This window comes from Aedes aegypti, chromosome 3, assembly GCF_002204515.2.
Source record: "Aedes aegypti strain LVP_AGWG chromosome 3, AaegL5.0 Primary Assembly, whole genome shotgun sequence".
Taxonomy (NCBI): Eukaryota; Metazoa; Arthropoda; class Insecta; order Diptera; family Culicidae; genus Aedes; species Aedes aegypti.
Window position 1 is genome coordinate 42,243,172 of NC_035109.1, and position 19,592 is coordinate 42,262,763.

A 19,592-nucleotide genomic window follows, 5' to 3' on the forward strand; every position below is an offset into this window, starting at 1 on the left:
TATCATTTTAGGTACTCTAGGACAACAAATCTATACATGGGAAGAGTTGCGGTACAAATTCAATGGAAATTTGAAAATAATTTAAAAGAATATGATTCATAATAACTATTTACACCGGGGATTTTTTTAGCGGCTTTCAGTCTCGACGGCAATCAGAACTAAAATATTTCTTCTATGCCCAACGTTTCGATTTTTGTTCTTTTTGTTCATCAATTTCTATATAACTGGTTTACAGACGGAAACCTTGGACAACGGTTTACTACTCAATTTGCTTCTCATTAACCCTTGAAAAAGATTGAAAATACACTCGAACCGTTGGGCGTAGAAGAAATATTTCTAGTTCTGATTGCCGTTAAGCCTGAAAGCCGGTAAGAAAATCCCTGATGCAACTCATAACAGTCGAAAGCATCCAACTAATAACCATTTATTGCGTAGTAGATTTGTTGGCTCGGCTGTTCTAGTAGAAGCAAATAGAAATATAAGTAGTAGAACGCTAGTGGCGCTGTTATCGCAAAATAGAATTATTTTAATTATACTAACTATTGAAGTTTTTGATTGTTTGTTAGTGCCATGTTGTAGAGAATGTTTTATTATGGTTGAAAAAATTGATTTGACACTTATAGACCCGGTGCTGAAACTGTCAGAGCGTGGCAAACTAGATGTTGGTCACACGAACAGTCGCGACATTGGCCTTCTACGGCTAATGCTTCTACTTAGAAGCATTAAGGCTCCCCCAAATCTACGCGACTTTTTACGACGACAGCGACAAAAAATCGTCGCTATTTCGTTGTTGTTTCGCTGCAAGCACTCTTTTATGGAACCATCTTGACTGACACGACGCGAATCGCTGCGAAATCGCGTCGCTGTGGCTTAGACCTGCTCATCAAACAGTGCTTGCAGCGAAACATAAGCGAAATCGCAGCGATTGTTTGTTGCTGTTGCCGTAAAAAGTCGCTTCGATCAGGGGGAGCCTTTAACCTAAGAATAGGGGAAGTGGTGGTAAAATGAACAGGGGTGGTAAAATGAACACCTTGACTTTTATCGAGAAAAATAAATTTCAATGATATTTTTCACTCACGGACGATTTAAAGCAGAGTGTTCGAGTTGATACGTAGGTCAATTGAAGTGAACATATCAACGAAAACTAAGATTTTAGAAAATCACGTTTGAAAATTAGAACTGACGTAACTTTTAACTCGGAAGACTTGAGCTATTTCAGTGAGGTGAATATCGTTATCAAATCTGATACCTTTAGAATTCTTTTTGAATGGGTTACAATCATTAATGGATATATTTCCGATAAAGCAATAATTTTTTTCAGAAATATTTGTTTTGCTCTCGTTTTTTGCATGATGTTCATTTTACCACCAACAGCTGTTCATTTTACCCACATAGTGCAGGTAAAATAAACATTTACATCGTTTTTTGCTAGCGACAAAAATATGTGAAAATTCAGCTATTTTAGTCTGAATTCGTGTCGCTGCTATAGATAACATCCCTGTTTTTGGTCTTGTGGGATAGAACTATACAAATTCCTCGTTTTTCTATCAGAAACAGGATGATTTCCTGAGGGTGTTCATTTTACCACCCCTTCCCCTACTATTGTCGCTGCTGTTCGTGTTACCAACATCTAGTTTGCCACGCGCTGATAGCTTGAGTACCGGTCCTCAAAGTGTCAAAAAAAATTTAAAATCATCCACTACAACATGGCATCCAACAAACAATGAAAAGATACAGTTAAAGGTAATAATAAACTAATTCAGTTTTGTGAGAACAGAGCCATTAGCGTTCTATTACTAATATTTCTCGCGCAACTTTTCAAAACGTCCTAAGTAACAAATGTAAACAAATCGAGATTATCATTGCATATCATTTGCGTTGCACCACTTAGCAACACACTAGAACACTCGTTCTGATATATTAACAACAAATTAATCTATTTAAAGCTTAAAAAAATGACCAATGTTCAAAACTGCATCGCTTTTAATCAATAGGGTCCTAAAGCCCTGTCCCAATTTTAGTGCCAAACGCTTAAGTTTAGGCCAAAAACACATGTTTACTCAATTTTTTTATGTATTTTGTTTGTTTAAGTACATTTTTTTTTATGTTTTTGTAGATTTTGTCACACCCCTTGGTTTAAACTCAAATTTTAGGTGTATTTTGTTTTCCGTGTCCCTTCCGAAATGTCAGATAGGAACAACCCCAGTGTTGAAACTATAACCCCTGTGGTATTTTTATCGACTCAGCGAACGTCAAACATGATCTCAAGTGTCAAGGTTCATTTATGGATCCAATTTTTAAATTAAAGTTTTTATATGATATATCCGTTCTTTGAGCGGGAAAAATTGCTAAAGTAGTTGTAGTAACATGCTCTTTCGTGTTATCAAAAGAAAACAAGATTTCATTTAAAATTTTAGGACCCTATTGTTACAATGGACCTTTGATCAGAGAACCAACCACATGTCCTATGTAACATTTATGAATAAACACGATTCTAATGTTACATTGGACATTCCTGAATAAAGCTTTGGAATGGAGTTTAAAAGGTAGAATGATTTGTAGAAGCATGTCTGAGACACTACTTAGATGAATAGAATGCCATAATAACTGCTTCTCAATCATTTCAGTCGATATTTTCCAGGCCCATGGCACGGGACGACTTTTAGCGTAGTCAACATCTCCATCTCATTTTCGGGTAATTTGAATCGAGAGTGCAATCAGAATGCAAAGTTTTGTTTAATGTTTATGATCCATACTCGAGCAAGTGTCGCAATCAAATCACTGATTGCTTGCTTCGAGGCTTGCAGGATGCCTTTTAATGTTTGCTCTCCTTCCAAAACATCGAAATGTTGAATGTGCTTCAACTTTTTGGCACTTTATTAGCTGATTTAACAATATCAATAATTGATAATCAAACCATAACAAACAATTAAACAAAGCAATGGTCTTTATTTTCACAGTTGTCACAACTGACAGTGGGCGATATTCATTTATCGCCCGGGACATCCTGGCTACGAAGAACACTGTGTATCGATATATGGTTGTCATGGGCCTGATAAAAACAGTGAGATATAGAGAGAAAAAAATATTATTGTAACTCTCTGCGAGTAATGCACTTTCTGTGGATCTTATGTAGGCTTTGTTCAAACTTGTGCTTTGTTCAAACAAGCTGTTCCAAATCTGAAGAAAAATGTTTTTAGTTGTATTACCTATTGGCAGACTCAAGTGGGCTGGTCACTCAGTATGAATGCCTTAGAAAAAAGATTGGTCTCTAGTTGAGACACTGAGGGAGATTAGTGGCCTCATGAAACGTTGCGAATGCATGACCAATTACCATCCCGAAATAAATAAGCGAGTACGGGTGCCCTTAGTAGCTGGTGAGATTTGGGGGAATATCAATGAAAATTAAGCTCTGGAATGTAATCGGTGTGTAGTTGACCTGCCATTCAAATGACTAAAGCAATAGGGTCCTAAAGCCTTGTCCCAATTTTAGTGCCAAACGCTTAGGATTAGGCCAAGAACCCATGTTTACTCATTTTTATAATGTTTTCTGGTAGTTTAAGTCCAAAAAACATTTTTTATGTTTATTTTAGATTTTATCACACCCCTTGGCTTAAACTAAAATTTTGGGTATATTTTGTTTTCCGTGTCCTTTCCGAAATGTCAGATAGGAACAACCCCTGTGGTGTTTTTGTCGGCTAAGCGAACGTCAAGCATGATCAAAATTGTCAAGGTTCATTTATGGACCCAATTTTTAAATTAAAGTTTAAATATGATATAGCCGTTATTTGAGCGGGAAAAATTGCTGAAGTAGTTACAGTAACATGCTCTTTCGTGTTATTGAATAAAACCAAGATTTCATTAAACATTTTAGGACCCTATTACCACGATAATATTTACAAAAATTCACAAATTTTTAAGGTATTCAAAAATGTTGCCAAAAACGGTGCCGTTTTGTTGCCAAAATCAGAGGGTGCCAAAAATGGAGCATGCCAAAAACGAAATCCCACTGTAATTGTTTTTAAATGTTTAATCACTCTGTGTGTCTAGGTAGTTTGATTTCAAATTTATCTTGATGTTAAAACATTCAAAAGTTTTCGAAATGCGCAGCACACACCCGATTCTGTATTTGCACGGATTTTGTTTTTTACACGACCGTGCAAAAAAAGTTCCCATACATTTTTGTTCATCAAACCCTTATTTTTGCATGAAACGTTAAGTAAAGGTGCTTTTAGCACGGTTTGTAAAATTTTGAACTGAAAACTTATTTTGCACGGTACGCATCCACCGTGCAAAAACAGAATCGGGTGTACTTACAATTAGCTTTAAGCGGAGGTGAAAACATCGGCCCTAAGGTATGCTGTTCAGCTCAAGAAAAGTAAAAATTTTTGCGAAAGAAATTCTGTTGAAATTCTGTTTCCATAGGTGGCAAACTCTTAGCGTACATCGCTACCAAAACCACCACCCCTCGTTTGATTGGGTGCCTGCTTGGCGGGGGTGGGCGTTCGAACTGTCAGCGATGTTTCGACGGTTTGTTTTGGACGCCACAGTTTTCACTCACACATCCACCAAAAGCACGATTTTCATCGCACCGTGCCTTCGGCTACTTCTTGGGTGCGATGTTGCGCTCAGTCGTGAATGTGATTTCGTTAGAATCGGTTCGGTTTATTTCCGCTGGTGATCAATTTTGCGCGTGACGTGTGAGTTCCATTGTTGTTGTTATTGTTTCTTGGAGTGGCATCGTTCTCTTTCTGTTTAGTGCATTCTGATGCACTTTTCCTTCGACCCAAATCGAGAGGACGCTTGAGTGGCTGATAGCGTTGTCCTTCCCACCCGCCTACTGCGACTTGTTGGCTTCGTCGGACTGGACAGGAACGAGAAAGTGGAAGATGAGTTTCTACTCGTTCATTGTGATGATTTTTTTCAATCGTTCTTTCATCATTCGAATTGCTTTACCACCCCCCTCGTTGAGGGAGGTCCGTGAGAGAGAAAAAAGTGCAATGATTTTAATTGGAAAATGATGGTGACAAGGTGACAGTCAGAAAGTTGATTTCATATCCAAAGTGCAATATGAACGGCTGGGAAATCCATTCGAGAAGATTAGTTCTGAAGTGCTTGAAAAATTCAGGTGTGTTCTTCTGGCTTAGCGACGACTCGTGAAGGTGTTTGTGTGTGTATGTAAGGGTATGAGATTTCAGCGAAGCACAGTGGGATGTATGGAATCAAATTGGTCAAAATTTATTTTGTACTCTAAAATAAAGTTACTCAAAATCGGGCTCTTCTGGACTAACACATCCTGAAAAATCGATTTGATGCTGATTTCTGCTTAATTTTCTCAAACTTCACGACGCACAGATATGCACAGTATTCTTGGCCTTCTTTAAGAAGAAGAGGAAGAAATAATTCCAATTTTTAATTTATTTTTTTACTATGGAAATTATGCAAAATTCCAGTATTATCTCTTGATAGAGCTTGAGCTTGATTGGCCGCCCGTGGTTGCTACTCCAGTATCGCCAGATCAGCTGCACTTACACAAGGAACCAACCAGATGACTGCTTGGGATTAACAGGCACCCTCAGTGTATAAGTGCTGGTGATCTTCTATTTTAAGACGACAATGGTGCCTGCCACGTCAGAATGCAGATCAATGAGGGGAAGGGGAAGGAATTGATGATGCATTCAACTGGCTCCCACGGTTGACCGTATATACCACTGCATCAACGCCAGTTCATGCGGGAAGGGTGAAAGGGTGGGGTAATTTTTATGGCAGAGAGGCTTGCTGGTTTGCTAAGCAGACTGCCTATGTATAAGGCGTAAAGGAATAGCATGAATGATGAACTAATGGAAGCGTAGGGAAACGGTTTATTTCTGTCCGTCTCGGGTTCTAGCAAATGTTATGAACTGTGATAGATATATAAACTTTGATATATTAAGAGTGGTAGATAGGAGCAAGTGAAAGATACAACTACAAAGTACGGGGAAAGGGACAGGCCTGGGATTGAACCCATGACCTTCTGCTTATGAAGCAGAAGCGGTAGCCATTAGACCACCAACTCCGTCTCCAGAATCATCTCTTGATAGACATCCATAAACTTTTTTTTCTAAACAATGATTTGAACATGCCTAAAAATTGTAAGAATGCTTGAAATATATTACCAAAACAGATTGCATCATCAAAATTCGTACCAATTCGCTCATTTCATATTACTAATTGCATTTCTGTCAGAGATAGATATAGATATTGTGGTAGTTAAGCATCGTACTAAGCAGGCCATGCCCTTAGTACAGATTATTAATACTCAAGTTGTCAAGAAGTGCAGATATTAAAACTCCACATTGACGACGAAAGAACCCACGTGATGGCGGAAGACGAAGATTTGAGGAACTTCCACGACTACCACTGTGGTAGAATTGCACTTCCGGTATCTATGTTCTGGTTTTGATGGAAATGAGTAATTAGAAATTCTCTAAAATTCTAAATCAAGAAAGCTTTATTAACAAAAACCATTGCCAAAGCGATAGATTCGATCTATCGGGTCTGTTTCGAAATGTCGTGTCCGGCGATTTGTAGAGCGGCTTCCGCGAAATCGCGAATTTCCATTGCCGCTATTAATAGCGAAAAAAAATTAAATTCTTAATGGAGATGTGGTTGTTTAGCATCATACTAAGCAGGCCATGCCCTTGGTACAGATTATTAATAATCAAATTGTCAAGAAGTGCAGATAGGAAAACTCCACAAATATAGATTTCTAAGGAGTTCGTCCACAAGAGACCACAGTAAGGGCGATAAAACTCCTTCTTGAGGACATCCCTTAATAGATCTTATAGATATTTGCGCATATCCTAGATCAGCAGAAATTGTCCGATCCTTGAACATAGTCATTACCCATTCGAAAATACTTTTATCCAAGCCCCTTGCTTCCATGGCCGCACTCATAGAGCTATAGGATGCATTATCGAGTGTTCCTTCAATATAGAAAAAACAACCACGGCTATTTCTTTGGCTTCAAGAGATTTCTTGATTTTATTTATCAGCGACTGCAGCACCGTAATGATTGATTCGCAAATTGGTATTTACAAAGAGGCATTTCAATTTCTATTAAATTTGTTGACTTGATGAAATCATCAATTATTTTTTCCATTGTCTTTAAAAGAACAGAGGAAAGGCTTAAAGGTCTAAAGGCTTCAAGAGTTGTTTAATCCTTTCATCCAGCTTTTGGAATGGAAACAACTTGAACCTTTTGCCACGCTTACATGTCTTGGCTCATCTGAGACCTGTTCTTCATCCGAATATGGAATCGATTCAGGGAAATGAGTTCTCATCATTACTTCCAGTGTTTCAGAAGAGCCAACAGTAAAACTGCCGTCTTCTTTTTAAGGCTACCTAGACCATTTAAATAGTCTTTTGAAAGGATTTTGTGCAGCCTTGCAGCTGCAGGAACGTTGTTGATCCTTTCACATACCCGTGTCCAGTCCTTACTTTTAGCGTGCCCTAATTCTGTGTTGTATGCTGTTAGGGCTCTTTTTATATTAAACCCAATCTAAAATGATCTTTGCTCTATTGAACAACCGCCTGGTTTTCTTCCTCAATCCTGCCAGCTTGTCATCCCACCAAGGCACATCCCTGTTAGATGAGCTTTGTTGAATAGAACAGCTAGCATGATAAGATGAGTCCTTTTGGTCAATGATCCCATTAGAGGCATTTTCCAGTTGTGAAACAGTCGTGAACTGTTCACCGTTATGAGAATTCTTATTCGTTAAATAAAAAAGATAGAGATCCCAATTGATTTTCTTTGGTAAAGAGAGAATCTCGATTTATCTTTTTACTGTTAAAAAACGTGTAAATTTATTCTTTTGCTTAGCAGTAACAAGCAAAACTCTTTATTGCCCATGACTTTTGGAGCAACTTTATAAATTATTAAGCGCGATATTAACCCTTTTGGCCGCCTTCCTATTTGACCATATTTAAATCAAGTCCCACTGTGCCCTGTAAGCCGTATATCCGAATGATGAGAGGGTGTTTGTGAGTGCGCGATTCTTGGCGAGCGAGTCGGTAAGCAAAGAAGAACGGACGACGAACAGTAACCATGGATAGAAAACAAACCCCACAAAGAAGCAAAGCAACCTACGGTCAGTCAGAGTCTGGCTCTCGGAGAATGAATCGAGCTGCTAACTGAAGTCGAAAGGAAAACATTGCCGAGCAGTGCTTCTGACGAAAAAAATAATGGTCTTCATTGAAGCATCCAAGGCTGCCTAGGGCAAGTGTACCATTAGTGGTGCACCTAAGGGAAAACTGCTAAAACATGGTGTTAAAACCATGAAATATATGAGTTTAATGTATCATTCGATAGATCTCAAATCATTCTATCACTCAAATGTATAAAAATCACGATTCATTTGAAATTTCCCTGCGAAAAGTCTTGCACCAATAATAGGAACACTGTTCCTTTAGTGGAGGTATATTTTAAGAATGGTTCCTTTAGTGGCGCAATCCATTGATTTCTTATGGGACCCTCCACTATGGGTACTGATGCACCACTATAGGTGCAAAGGAGCAAAAAAATTAAGCAAAATAATTGTTTTAAATAGTTTTACGGGCAAAATTCATGAATATTATTCGATTACTTATATCATTTTTGCATCGTGCATCATAGAAAAATATCACATAATCATTTATTAGTACGAAACATGCCAAAACACACTACCTCCACTATTGGAGCTACCTCCACTAAGGGAGCGTTTGCCCTAGATCATTGGGAAATATCGTCGTGTCGATTTGCTTCATAGTGTTCTTTACTTTCGTTCAAGTGCTGGGAGGTGAATTGAATCGATCCAGGTATCAGTGAATCAAAAATCGCATTGAATGGTCTTAGAATGAGTGATAAAAATCAACGAAGTGAATTGGTGTAGTAGTGATGAAATTAAATATAGCAACCAGTTTCGAGTGAATCTATGTGCTGAAAACGCAAACAGCGAAAATGTCAATAAAGGTGAAGGAATTTCGCCACCTGTGAACGTTCAAAAGTGCTCAGATTTGCAGCCCCAGAATACCCGGAAAGAGGATTATTTTGGATTTTTTTCTCCTCCGTCATCGGAACCGAGACCAGCCGGGGTCGAACGGTTCCAAACCGCGTCAGAAGGCACACACACACGAGCAGCAGAGATATACCTGCCTATCTGTATCTATATAGCAGCAGCAGCAGTTGGTGCAGTAAGAAGTGAGCAGCAGCTGAAACTTGGGAAAAATATATAGCAGAACAGCAAAACCAGATTAGGTAATGTACTACAACAATCAAGCTTTCGTAATTAGTGGATAATTGATTTGCACAGGTTGTGCTCTCTTGGTTGAGATCACCGATCGGGGATGTGGGGTGGAAGAATGTAGGTAATGTGCCAAGTGGCTTCATTTCATCAGCTATCTCGTTGACACAGTCACCAAAAAGGTGGTTTTAGGTCTCCAGAAAGCCTCTACAGTTATAGATAGCACACAGATATGAATCAGAGTTGGATTGAACGGAGAATATCTCATCAAATAGAGCTACAATTACGCAAAATACATTTTACCTACGTGAACCATAAATCTAGACAGCATCGCAGTCAGCAGTCAACCGTAGGAGATAAAATGTCAACCATACTCCTAGAAGCGTTGATTCATAATCGTGGGGCATTGAAAACATATGATAGTTATTAACCAGAAATAAGACGATTCCAAAAGAAACGCCATGACGTATCCTTTCACAAACACACCATTCGTTTACCTCAGTCAACGTTTTTAAAATTTCTACAGAAAACGACGAATTCCCGAAAACAATTAAATTCTGCAGATTCAGGGAGATAATTTTTGTTTTGTACAGCGTCATCATGATTTTTAATCATATTTTGTTCTGTAAAAACGACGCGTAGTTGATCCATTACTTTGAGGGGACTGTTCTCATTAGTATCCTCGCACAATTCTCATTAGAATCCTCTCAGAATTCTTATCAGAATCATTCCAAAGTTATCATCCCGAGACCTTCAATCATGATTTTTATCATGATTGAATTGACAAAATAGGATTGTTATTTTAACAAATAAGTGGAGTTGATCTCAACAAAATGTTTTATTAATTCAACCTTGCAAAATTTCTGTTCATGTATGGTGTTTACTAATTTTCTCATCAGAAAACCCCAACCAACGAGTTATTTTTTAGAACAGAGACAAAAGCAAAAACCATTATAATTATCGTCTTTATTTTAAAGTCGTGCCTCCCACACACATTGAACATACGTCACTAAAAATTACGTCGTCGCCGCAAAGCCAGCCGCCCGACGATAGCAAAACAACGGACGTAAGAATGCGAATCTCTGAAAGGAATTTCTCGTACGAACCACGCCCGTTGTTTTATTTTTCGTCTATAATCTTCTGCTTGGATGACGTCCGCGGTTATTTTCATCGAAAGCGAATCCTCACTCTCCGATAGTTGTTCTGTATTACTGCTGCCGCCACAATAGGACAGAGCTAGATCAAGGCAAGTCATCAAAACAAACTCGTTCGGTTATAGCTGTATATACCCAAACTTGGGGGTTTTCTCAGCTTAGTGGTAAAGTGGTACGACTACAAAGCAAAGCCTTGCTGAAGGTGTCTGAGTTCGATTCGCGGTCGGTTCAGAATCTTCTCGTAATGGAAATTTGTTTGATTTTCTTGGGCATAGAGTATAATATAACGAATGCAAAAATGGCAACTTAAGCAAATAAAGTTCTCAATTAATAACTGTAGAAGTGCTCATTGAACACTAAGCTGAGAAGCAGGTTATGTCCCAGTGGGGACGCAACTCCAATATAGTCGGGGATCGACTCGAGACAACACTCGCTGCATTCATCAACCGAGACATGCCTCTATATCTAACTATATCGAATCGACGACAGCCTCTACTTGTATACTACGCATTTCGGTTGATCTTTGATCCCAGTTCTTGCTCGCGAGGTACTGTCCTGTTGTCGTTAAACTAATGGCAATCTAGACGGCGCAAGACTATTAGCGTTCAAGCTAGAATTCTACTACCCCCCCTTCCCTCATAACAAACAATTGCTCGACGAGGTTCGAGGTGAACCTCGTCGCCACACGGTAAAAAAACAGCACGTTCGATTGAATAGATTGATCACTTGACTCAATTCAAAACACCAATCACCATGATTTGAAGGGTTCTAACTTTGGATTTGCTCTACTGTCTCTACAACTGGACTCTGAAGTGAAAAGTTGTTGATTTTGAATATCATGTCTTTTGTGTGAAAACAATCATTGACAGCTCGTTGTAGAAAGTGATTGAGATCAATTCAATCCCTTTCAACAGATGCGAGTTGGTGTCGAGGTAAGACACTAGACTTGCACTCCGAAGATTGCTGGTTCAAATCTAGGTCAAGCGGAAATGTTTATTTTAACTTTTTTTTATTTCAATTCAAAACATGCAACGTTGAATTCAAGTGCTATTACCTTGATTTTGTCAAGATTCAACAGTAGTGCAAATCCAAGTGCAGAACTATTGAGAGCATGGTGCTTATTTTTTACCGTGAGTTCGATCTTAATTGTTGGACCAACCGTCGCCGTACCGTGGCTATTAATTAGCAACACGACAGATAGCAGCGCGAAGTGATAGCTCGCGCCTTCAACCGTACAGTAGTTCGAAGAATGTTCTCTGCGCTTACACCGAAATACAAATAATATATAGAGAACGAACTTCCAATCTGTTTACTTTGTTGCCACATGGGCGCGCGCAAAACGATATTGATAACAAGTACAAACATCGGCCAAACGGTGTTGCATCGCCACCTTGTAGGTATACAGTTGCCAGGTGAGTTTGGATGTCTCAATTACATAGAAGCGCGACGCCGCCGCCGCCGTCTGTCTTTTGCCTGCTGTGAATTTTGATTCCCCAGTGAAGATTAACATTTTTGCACACCGCACTTACACAGGTTCGTGTTATCGATAACAAACATTCAATGTGCTAAATTCCATATTACGAGAATGTTGAAAACCAGACGAGTGCAGTAGACGGAAGTTTTATTCTGAGAAAATGGATTTAATTCTCTGACGGTCCAGGATCTTGCCTGAGTTCGAAGTATTGTAGTACTTGCCTCACGATACAAAAATGCAAAAATGGCAACTTTGGCAAAGAAAGCTGTTAGTTAGTAACTGTCGAAGTACACTTAGAACATTAAGCTGACTAACAGGCTCTGTCCCAGTTTTGATGTAATGCCAAGAAGAAATGGAAGTCCTGTTGGAATTTTCGAGGAATAGTTGGAGATGTCTTTTTCAGGCAAAGAATTTGTAGCAGTCCTTTTCAAAGGCGTACCGGAAGATCTCTGTCAAATGCAAGATAAAGTTGAGTTTCGTTAGATGAAATATTTTTAAGCTCTTTGTGAGCCGTCAGAATTCAGGTTTGTCAGAGCTCCCATAAAACAAAAGCTCAAAATTTGAGGAATCTGTTTCTTCACACATTTTCTAACGAATTCTCTAAGGATTTCTTTCTGGTATTTCTCATGGTATTACAACACCCATAAATTCCTACAAAATGGTGTCAGTTATGTTTATGGAAAATAATTACCATTAATACCATCAAAATATCCTCAAGGGTTTCGAAAGGTAAATTTCACTCGTATTTCTTATGAAACTCATGTTTTGAATGGAATTTCAAGAACAATTAATCGTTAAATAAATTCATACATTTTTGAACAGTTGACTTGTTTGTTTAGGTCAGTGGTCCTCAGCCTAACTGACTTTGCGGGCCACTTCAGTGATCTCAGAACAAGAAACGGGCCACAAGACATACAAGAATTTTTGTTGATGGTATTAAAGATAATAAAAAAAATTACCTTTCTTCAGTAACTACATCTTCCTAAAGTCATTTATTATTTTTCAGCAGTAGGATATTATCTTTCAAAATTTAAAGGTTTAAAAAAATCCGGTGAGCATGTCCTTGATTGAACAAAAAATGGCGTTTTCTTTTTAATGCTGAAATATTCCTAACATCTACTTTCTGAGCTGGTTTAATCCACACAAGTTTTGTAATTTTGAAAAGGCAATTGTGCCGATCATTTCAGCATACGTTCGAGATTATTAGAATAATTGAACCATCCAGCTATCCATCTTTGAATTTAGAGATACCTATAGGATTTTTTTGTATTGAAATAGAAATTTATTATTAAAAAATACTGATTCATGAAAAATCCCTGTTCCCAGCAACTCTTCAATGCAATCTTGAAGCAAAGTATGTATTTTGTTTTGAAGACATTTCGGCGGTCTCCTGATTCTATTTTAATAATTATAAATGTATTAACAATTGAAGTATGTTTAAAAAATAAATGCTACTTCAACAGAATTGTAATGCTTATAAAAAGCCAAAGAAATTAATGATCGCTTCAAAATTTTAAATCTTCCACTCGAGTTGATCTATTTCTAAGATATGTTAAACATGAAAAAATGCGATCTCAAAAATTTCAGGATGCTTTAAGGCTAACTGGTTGAAAAAGGTTTCTTCAAGATGCAAGGAAAATTCAAAATTGGATTAAAGTCAGGGCTCAGATACAAATTTAGAACAGGGTGTCTACTACCTGGAAAAACCTGGAAAACCGGGAATTATCAGGGAATTTTATCCAACCTGGAAAAAACCTGGAATTCTCAGGGAATTTTGGCTATACTCAGGGAAATTATTTCGAAACAGTAATAAAACGAAGAATATGTCGTTTTTGTGACACAAAATCTCCTCATTCAAAAAATTTTTCGGCTGCGTCGCTATCAAAACGCTAGTTGACATGTTCAGTTCTTCTAACGATTTTTAATTAATCAGCATGAAGAATGTTTAGGCAGGTGATCAGAACTTAAGATTTCTAAATTGGTAAAGGCAAGTACAGTTCAAAAATGTTTTTTCGCCTGTTGTACAAAAATAATAAACTTTGTACATTTCTCAGGTATGCATTTTTATTGTCTTGATCATCATTTTAATGCAACTCTCCAGTTTTGTTTATGATCTCTAAAGTCTCTACTTTAATCAAAAATTACTCTAAAGTCACTTTTTTAATCGGCTTGTAGTGAATCCTGGTACAGAATGCTAGAGGTTCCAGAGAAACCTACAAAACATATTAGGCGACTGTTCCACAAGTTCTCAATGATATTTTTTCCAGATCTCGAGGAATGCTCCAGGAATTCTGGTAATTTCTTCAGTGATTTCTTCTTGATTATTTTCAGAAATTTCTTCAGGGATGCTACCAGCGATTTTGCAATGGATGGTTAGAGGAATTTCCTCAGAATTTGGTCCAAACATCCTTAAGCACTCCAACGCTTCCACAAAAGTTTATTCCTGAGCTTTTGGAAACCTACAAATCGTTTCGACATTTTTTCACGAAATGCTTCATATATTCCAGGCTTTTTCATAAGGATTTTTTCAAATATTCATGCACGGTTACTCTCTGGAGTTGCTCCAAAAATCCCTCATGCATTATTCGAATTAGATGTCATATCATAAACTTTTCCAAGAATGGAATTTCCAATTCCCATTCTAGCATTCCTCATTAGGTTCCTAAAGAAATTTCTCTTGGAATTTCTCCAGTATATCATCAAAATATTGTTGCTGCGGTGCAAACATTTCTCTAATAATTTTTGAAATAAAATGGCCCAATATCTTTGGATTATTCAAAACATTATTCAAGCTTCAGGGAGTCGGTCCAAATTTGTACAAGCATTTTCTTTAAAAAGTTTTGTAGGACATCATTTGGAGATTCTTTTTTTTTTTAATTTTAGGAATAATTTCATCATAAATTAGGAGGTCTTTCTGGTGAAGCTGCATTGAAGCCAAACCACGGATTTTCAAGAGCAAAAATGTAGAGAATCAGACAGCCGTTTGTGCTGAAAATTGAACTCGCTGGTGGTGACAAATCGATCAATCAAATTTTCAGTGCGAATAAATGTCAGGTTCTCTAGTTTTGTGCTCTTGAAAATTAAAGATTTGGCTTCGATGCAGAAATCCTAGCAGGATTTCAGACCTGATTTTCTCAAAAAAAAAAAAAAAAATAAATAAATAAAATAAAATAATAAAAAAAACGTACTCTAGAAAAACATTGTGGGTACGTCATTTGAATCCCATTTTAATGGAAAGAATATTTTTTCTTAAGCTCGAAAAGCCCAGAAGCGCTAGAAGTTAGAAGTTAGAAGCTAGAAGCAAGAAGCTAGAGCTAGAAGTTAAAAGCTAGAAGCTGGAAGCTATAAGCTAGCAGCTAGGAGCTACGAGCTAAATGCTACAAGCTTAATGCTAGGAGCTAAAAGCTAAAAGCAAGAAGCTAGAAGCTAGAAGCTAACAGCTAGAATATAGAAGCTAGAAGCTGGAAGCTAGAAGCTGGAAGCTACGAGCTAGAAGCTATAAGCTAGAATCTAGAAGCCAGAAGCTAGCAGCTGGAAGATAGATGATAGAAGCTAGAAGCTAGAATCTAGAAGCTAGAAGCTAGAAGCAAGAAGCTAGAAACTAGAAGCTAGAAGCTAGAAGCTAGCAGCTAGAAGCTAGAAGCAAGAATATAGAAGCTAGAAGCCAGAAGCTAGAGGCTAGAAGCTAGAGGCTAGAAGCCAGAAAATAAAAGCTAGAAGCTAGAAGCTAGAGGCTGGAAGCTAGAAGCTAGAAGCCAGAAGCTAGAAGCTGGAAGCTAGAAGCTAGAAGCTGGAAACTGGAAGCTAGAAGCTAAAAACTAGAATCTAGAAGCCAGAAGCTAAAAGCTAAAAACAAGAAGCTGGAAGCTAGAAGCTAGAAGCTTGAAGCTAGTAACTAAAATCTAGAAGCAAAAAGCTAGAGCTAGAAGTTAAAAGCTAGAAGCTGGAAGCTAGGAGCTAAATTCTACAAGCTTAATGCTAGGAGCTAAAAGCTAAAAGCAAGAAGCTAGAAGCTAACAGCTAGAATATAGAAGCTAGAAGCTGGAAACCAGAAGCTAGAATCTAGAAGCCAGAAGCTAGAAGCCAGAAGCTAGCAGCTGGAAGATAGATGATAGAAGCTAGAAGCTAGAATCTAGAAGCTAGAAGTTATAAGCAAGAAGCTAGAAACTAGAAGCTAGAAGCTAGCAGCTAGAAGCTAGAAGCAAGAATATAGAAGCTAGAAGCCAGAAGCTAGAGGCTAGAAGCTAGGGGTTAGAAGCTAGAGGCTAGAAGCTAGAGGCCAGAAACTAGAGGCTAGAAGCCAGGAAATAAAAGCTAGAAGCTAGAAGCTGGAAACTGAAAGCTAGAAGCTGGAAGCTAGAAGCTGGAAGCTAGAAGCTAAAAACTAGAATCTAGAAGCCAGAAGCTAATAGCTAAAAACAAGAAGCTGGAAGCTAGAAGCTAGAAGCTTGAAGCTAGTAACTAAAATCTAGAAGCAAGAAGCTAGAGCTAGAAGTTAAAAGCTAGAAGCTGGAAGCTATAAGCTAGAAGCTAGGAACTAAATTCTACAAGCTTAATGCTAGGAGCTAAAAGCTAGAAGCTAAAAGCTAGGTGCTAAAAGTTAGAAGCTGAAGGTTAACAGCTAAGAGCTAGAAACTAGAAGCTAGGAGCTAGAAACTGGAAGCTAGAAGCTGGAAGCTAGAAGCTAAAAGCTAGAATCTAAAAGCCAGAAGCTAAAAGCTAAAAACAAGAAGCTGGAAGCTAGAAGCTAGAAGCTTGAAGCTAGAAGCTTGAAGCTAGTAACTAGAATCTAGAAGCTAGAGCTATAAGTTAAAAGCTAGAAGCTGGAAGCTGGAAGCTAGAAGCTAGAAGTGGGCTAGAATAAACCATAAATCACATTGATAATTAAAGGTACTTTCAGATCATTTGATAAACATATTTGATTTTCGTGGCAATTAAATAAAAACCACCATTTTTTTTATTTGTTTCCCATTGTTTTCACGTTAAGAACAAAATAAATTATTGTTTTTATAAATACTTTGAAATTTGAATTAATTTTCAAAGATATCATTTGAAAAAAAAAATGTTTTTTATTATGAAAAATTAACTATTCATATATTTTGGGAAATTTGTTTTAACCTGGATTTTTTTTAAACCTGAAAAACCTGGAAATCTCAGGGAATTTCATTTCTGTAAATGAGTAGACACCCTGTAGAACTTTTCATGGAATGGAGAAGATACTTCATAAATTTATTATTACATTTCATCTGCTCAGCATGGTGGAACACAAGATTTACTATGTGAAATAACGTATTTAATATTTTTTTTTGTGAGAAACTAAAAATTATAATCCTTTTTTGATGAAATCATAACATGCGGGCCGCAACTCACTTATACCCAAAAAAGGCTCGCGGGCCGCACAAAACCATGCAAAGGGCCGCATGCGGCCCGCGGGCCGCAGTTTGGTGACCACTGGTTTAGGTGGATTCTTATGTTGATTTTCTTACACATTTTGAACTAAATTACTTGACGAATCCATGTCAAACTCCATGTGTACCATCGTAACATAATATTGTTTGAGCGGTCATATATCAGGTTTAATACACCTTTATAGAACAAATCCTCGAGAGCATTACTAGAATTTAGAGCATTACTGTGCAGTAGCTGTCCAGAAATATTCTCTGATGATTCTCTTATGAATGATTTGAATCGAAAAACAAAGGACGAGATATTTGGATTGGAAATCGATGACAGTTCTTATTGGCAGGTCTGCTTTTCAAAATATATTGAAAAATTGTTCTTCTTTATTTGACTGGTCTTATAACCATTGGCATGAAAACAGTTGAAATTTTAAAATTAGTCCTTTTTTAGTCGTGAGCAGTTGATTGAAGCTTAATTGTGTTAATATTGTTATGCTTGCAGCAGCTAATGATTTCAACAGCAATATTCCATTCTTTTAGTAGAAGGTTTTGAGAGATAAATAAAATCATAAAAACTAAAAGAGCTAATGAAACATTAATAAAATTTGTTTCTGGTAATTATATGCTATTCCATCAAATTTTATTGTTAAAGCGAATACTACAGAATTTAATGTTTTTATTCAACATTCCTAATGCTTTCGATCTACTCTTGATAAAGATTTTTCTTTAAATTCCTTTGTGTTATCTAATTATTAAAGCAGAAAAAATTAAAGAATAATCTTTAATTCTGAGAATGCAACACTCAGTCAAACGTCCATTCGGTCAAATTTCCATAAGCCAAACACACCACTTCTAATGATACTGTCTATCATGTGCTCGCTTTTTCATGTCAGGCTACCACAAGAACGATTTCTAAGTTGTTTTGAGTTTAATGCACGTAGCACATAATTTTGAACGTCAGTTACTTCAAACATGTGGATTTTAGAACAATTTTTCATCTAACCTTACAACAGCTAGCACGGCAGGAGCAGGATTATGAATAGTTTTCAGCACGTAAATTACATTACGATTTTTTTCGGAGAAATGGGGATTCTCGGGGAAGAACTTTACTCGGGGAAATTGGATTCGGAGAAATGTTGAGCAATCGTATAAGATAGTTACATTTCATAACTTCGTATAAATTATTCTGTGCGTTAATTCAAATTTTTAAAGTACCTAGTATGTCGAAAGAAGATAGGGGCCCAGATAGCCGTAGCGGTAAACGCGCAACTATTCAGCATGACCATGCTGAGGGTCGTGGGTTCGAATCCCACTGGTCGAGGATCTTTTCGTAAAGGAAATTTTCTCGATTCCCAGGGCATAAAGTATCTTCGTACCTGCCACACGATATACACATGCAAAAATGGTCAATCGGCAAAGAAAGCTCTCAGTTAATAACTGTGGAAGTGCTCATAAGAACACTAATCTGAGAAGCAGGCTTTGTCCCAGTTGGGACGTAACGCCAGAAAGAAGAAGAAGATGTCGAAAGACACAACGTAGAATGCCAAACCACCGACAAGACTAAATGCCGAAGAGACAAAACGTCGAAAGAAGAGAATTGGACGGATACGAAAATAATTATTTCAACGTTTTGTCCCTGAATGTAAAGTCAATAATAATTTATTGCTACTAAAGACCGAGATCACCTCTGCAATTTCATAGTTTTTTTTCACAGGAAAGAGCTGTTTTTAGTGGAAGAGTTGAAAACCGAAATGTAGCTGCCAGAATCGATCTGGATTCACCTTGATAAGTGATCCATGTAACCTGAGCTTATTCATCTTCCTGGAGCAATCCCTAGAGGTATCACTAGAAAAAGTCTAGAGTAATCCCTAGAGGAGTCCCTAGTTAAATTCGGAAGAATCCCTAGAGAAATTCTTGCAGGTACCTATTGTGGTATTCCCGATGCAATCTTTGGAGGGATTCCTGAAGAAATCGCTGAAACATTAAATATGAGTTTTGGCTACGCAGTCTTTATTTTTTCAACGGCTTTTTTGTAAAAAAAGACTGCGTAGACAAAAAGCCTATTTCATTAAAATATACAGGCGATTCTTTACCAGATCCCTGGAACAATTTCTAGAGAAAACCATGTTCAAAATTTTCTGGAGCAATCCTCTGAGAAATATCTGAAGAAAAACTGAAGAAATCTCTGCAGGAATCTCTGTAGAGATTTACCTAGAAAAACCTTCCGATGAGTTTCTAGGATGTAGTAAACTCTGAAGGATCATCTAAGTTATTTACGAAGGACTTCTGGCGGCATCTCTAGCAT

The 19,592-nt window shown here is 37.6% G+C and overlaps 1 protein-coding gene across 3 annotated transcripts in view; it reads left to right on the forward strand.

The window, feature by feature from the left end:
• Positions 1–4,614: 4,614 nt before the first annotated feature.
• LOC110678647 (C-myc promoter-binding protein) overlaps positions 4,615–19,592 on the forward strand; it is a 97,533-nt gene continuing 82,555 nt past the window's right edge. For 2 of the 3 annotated variants that reach the window (XM_021851784.1, XM_021851786.1), the window contains exons 1-2: positions 4,615–4,700; positions 8,808–9,274. The gene's annotated coding sequence lies outside the window, so the exon portion shown is untranslated. The other variant, XM_021851785.1, reaches the window with a different exon arrangement.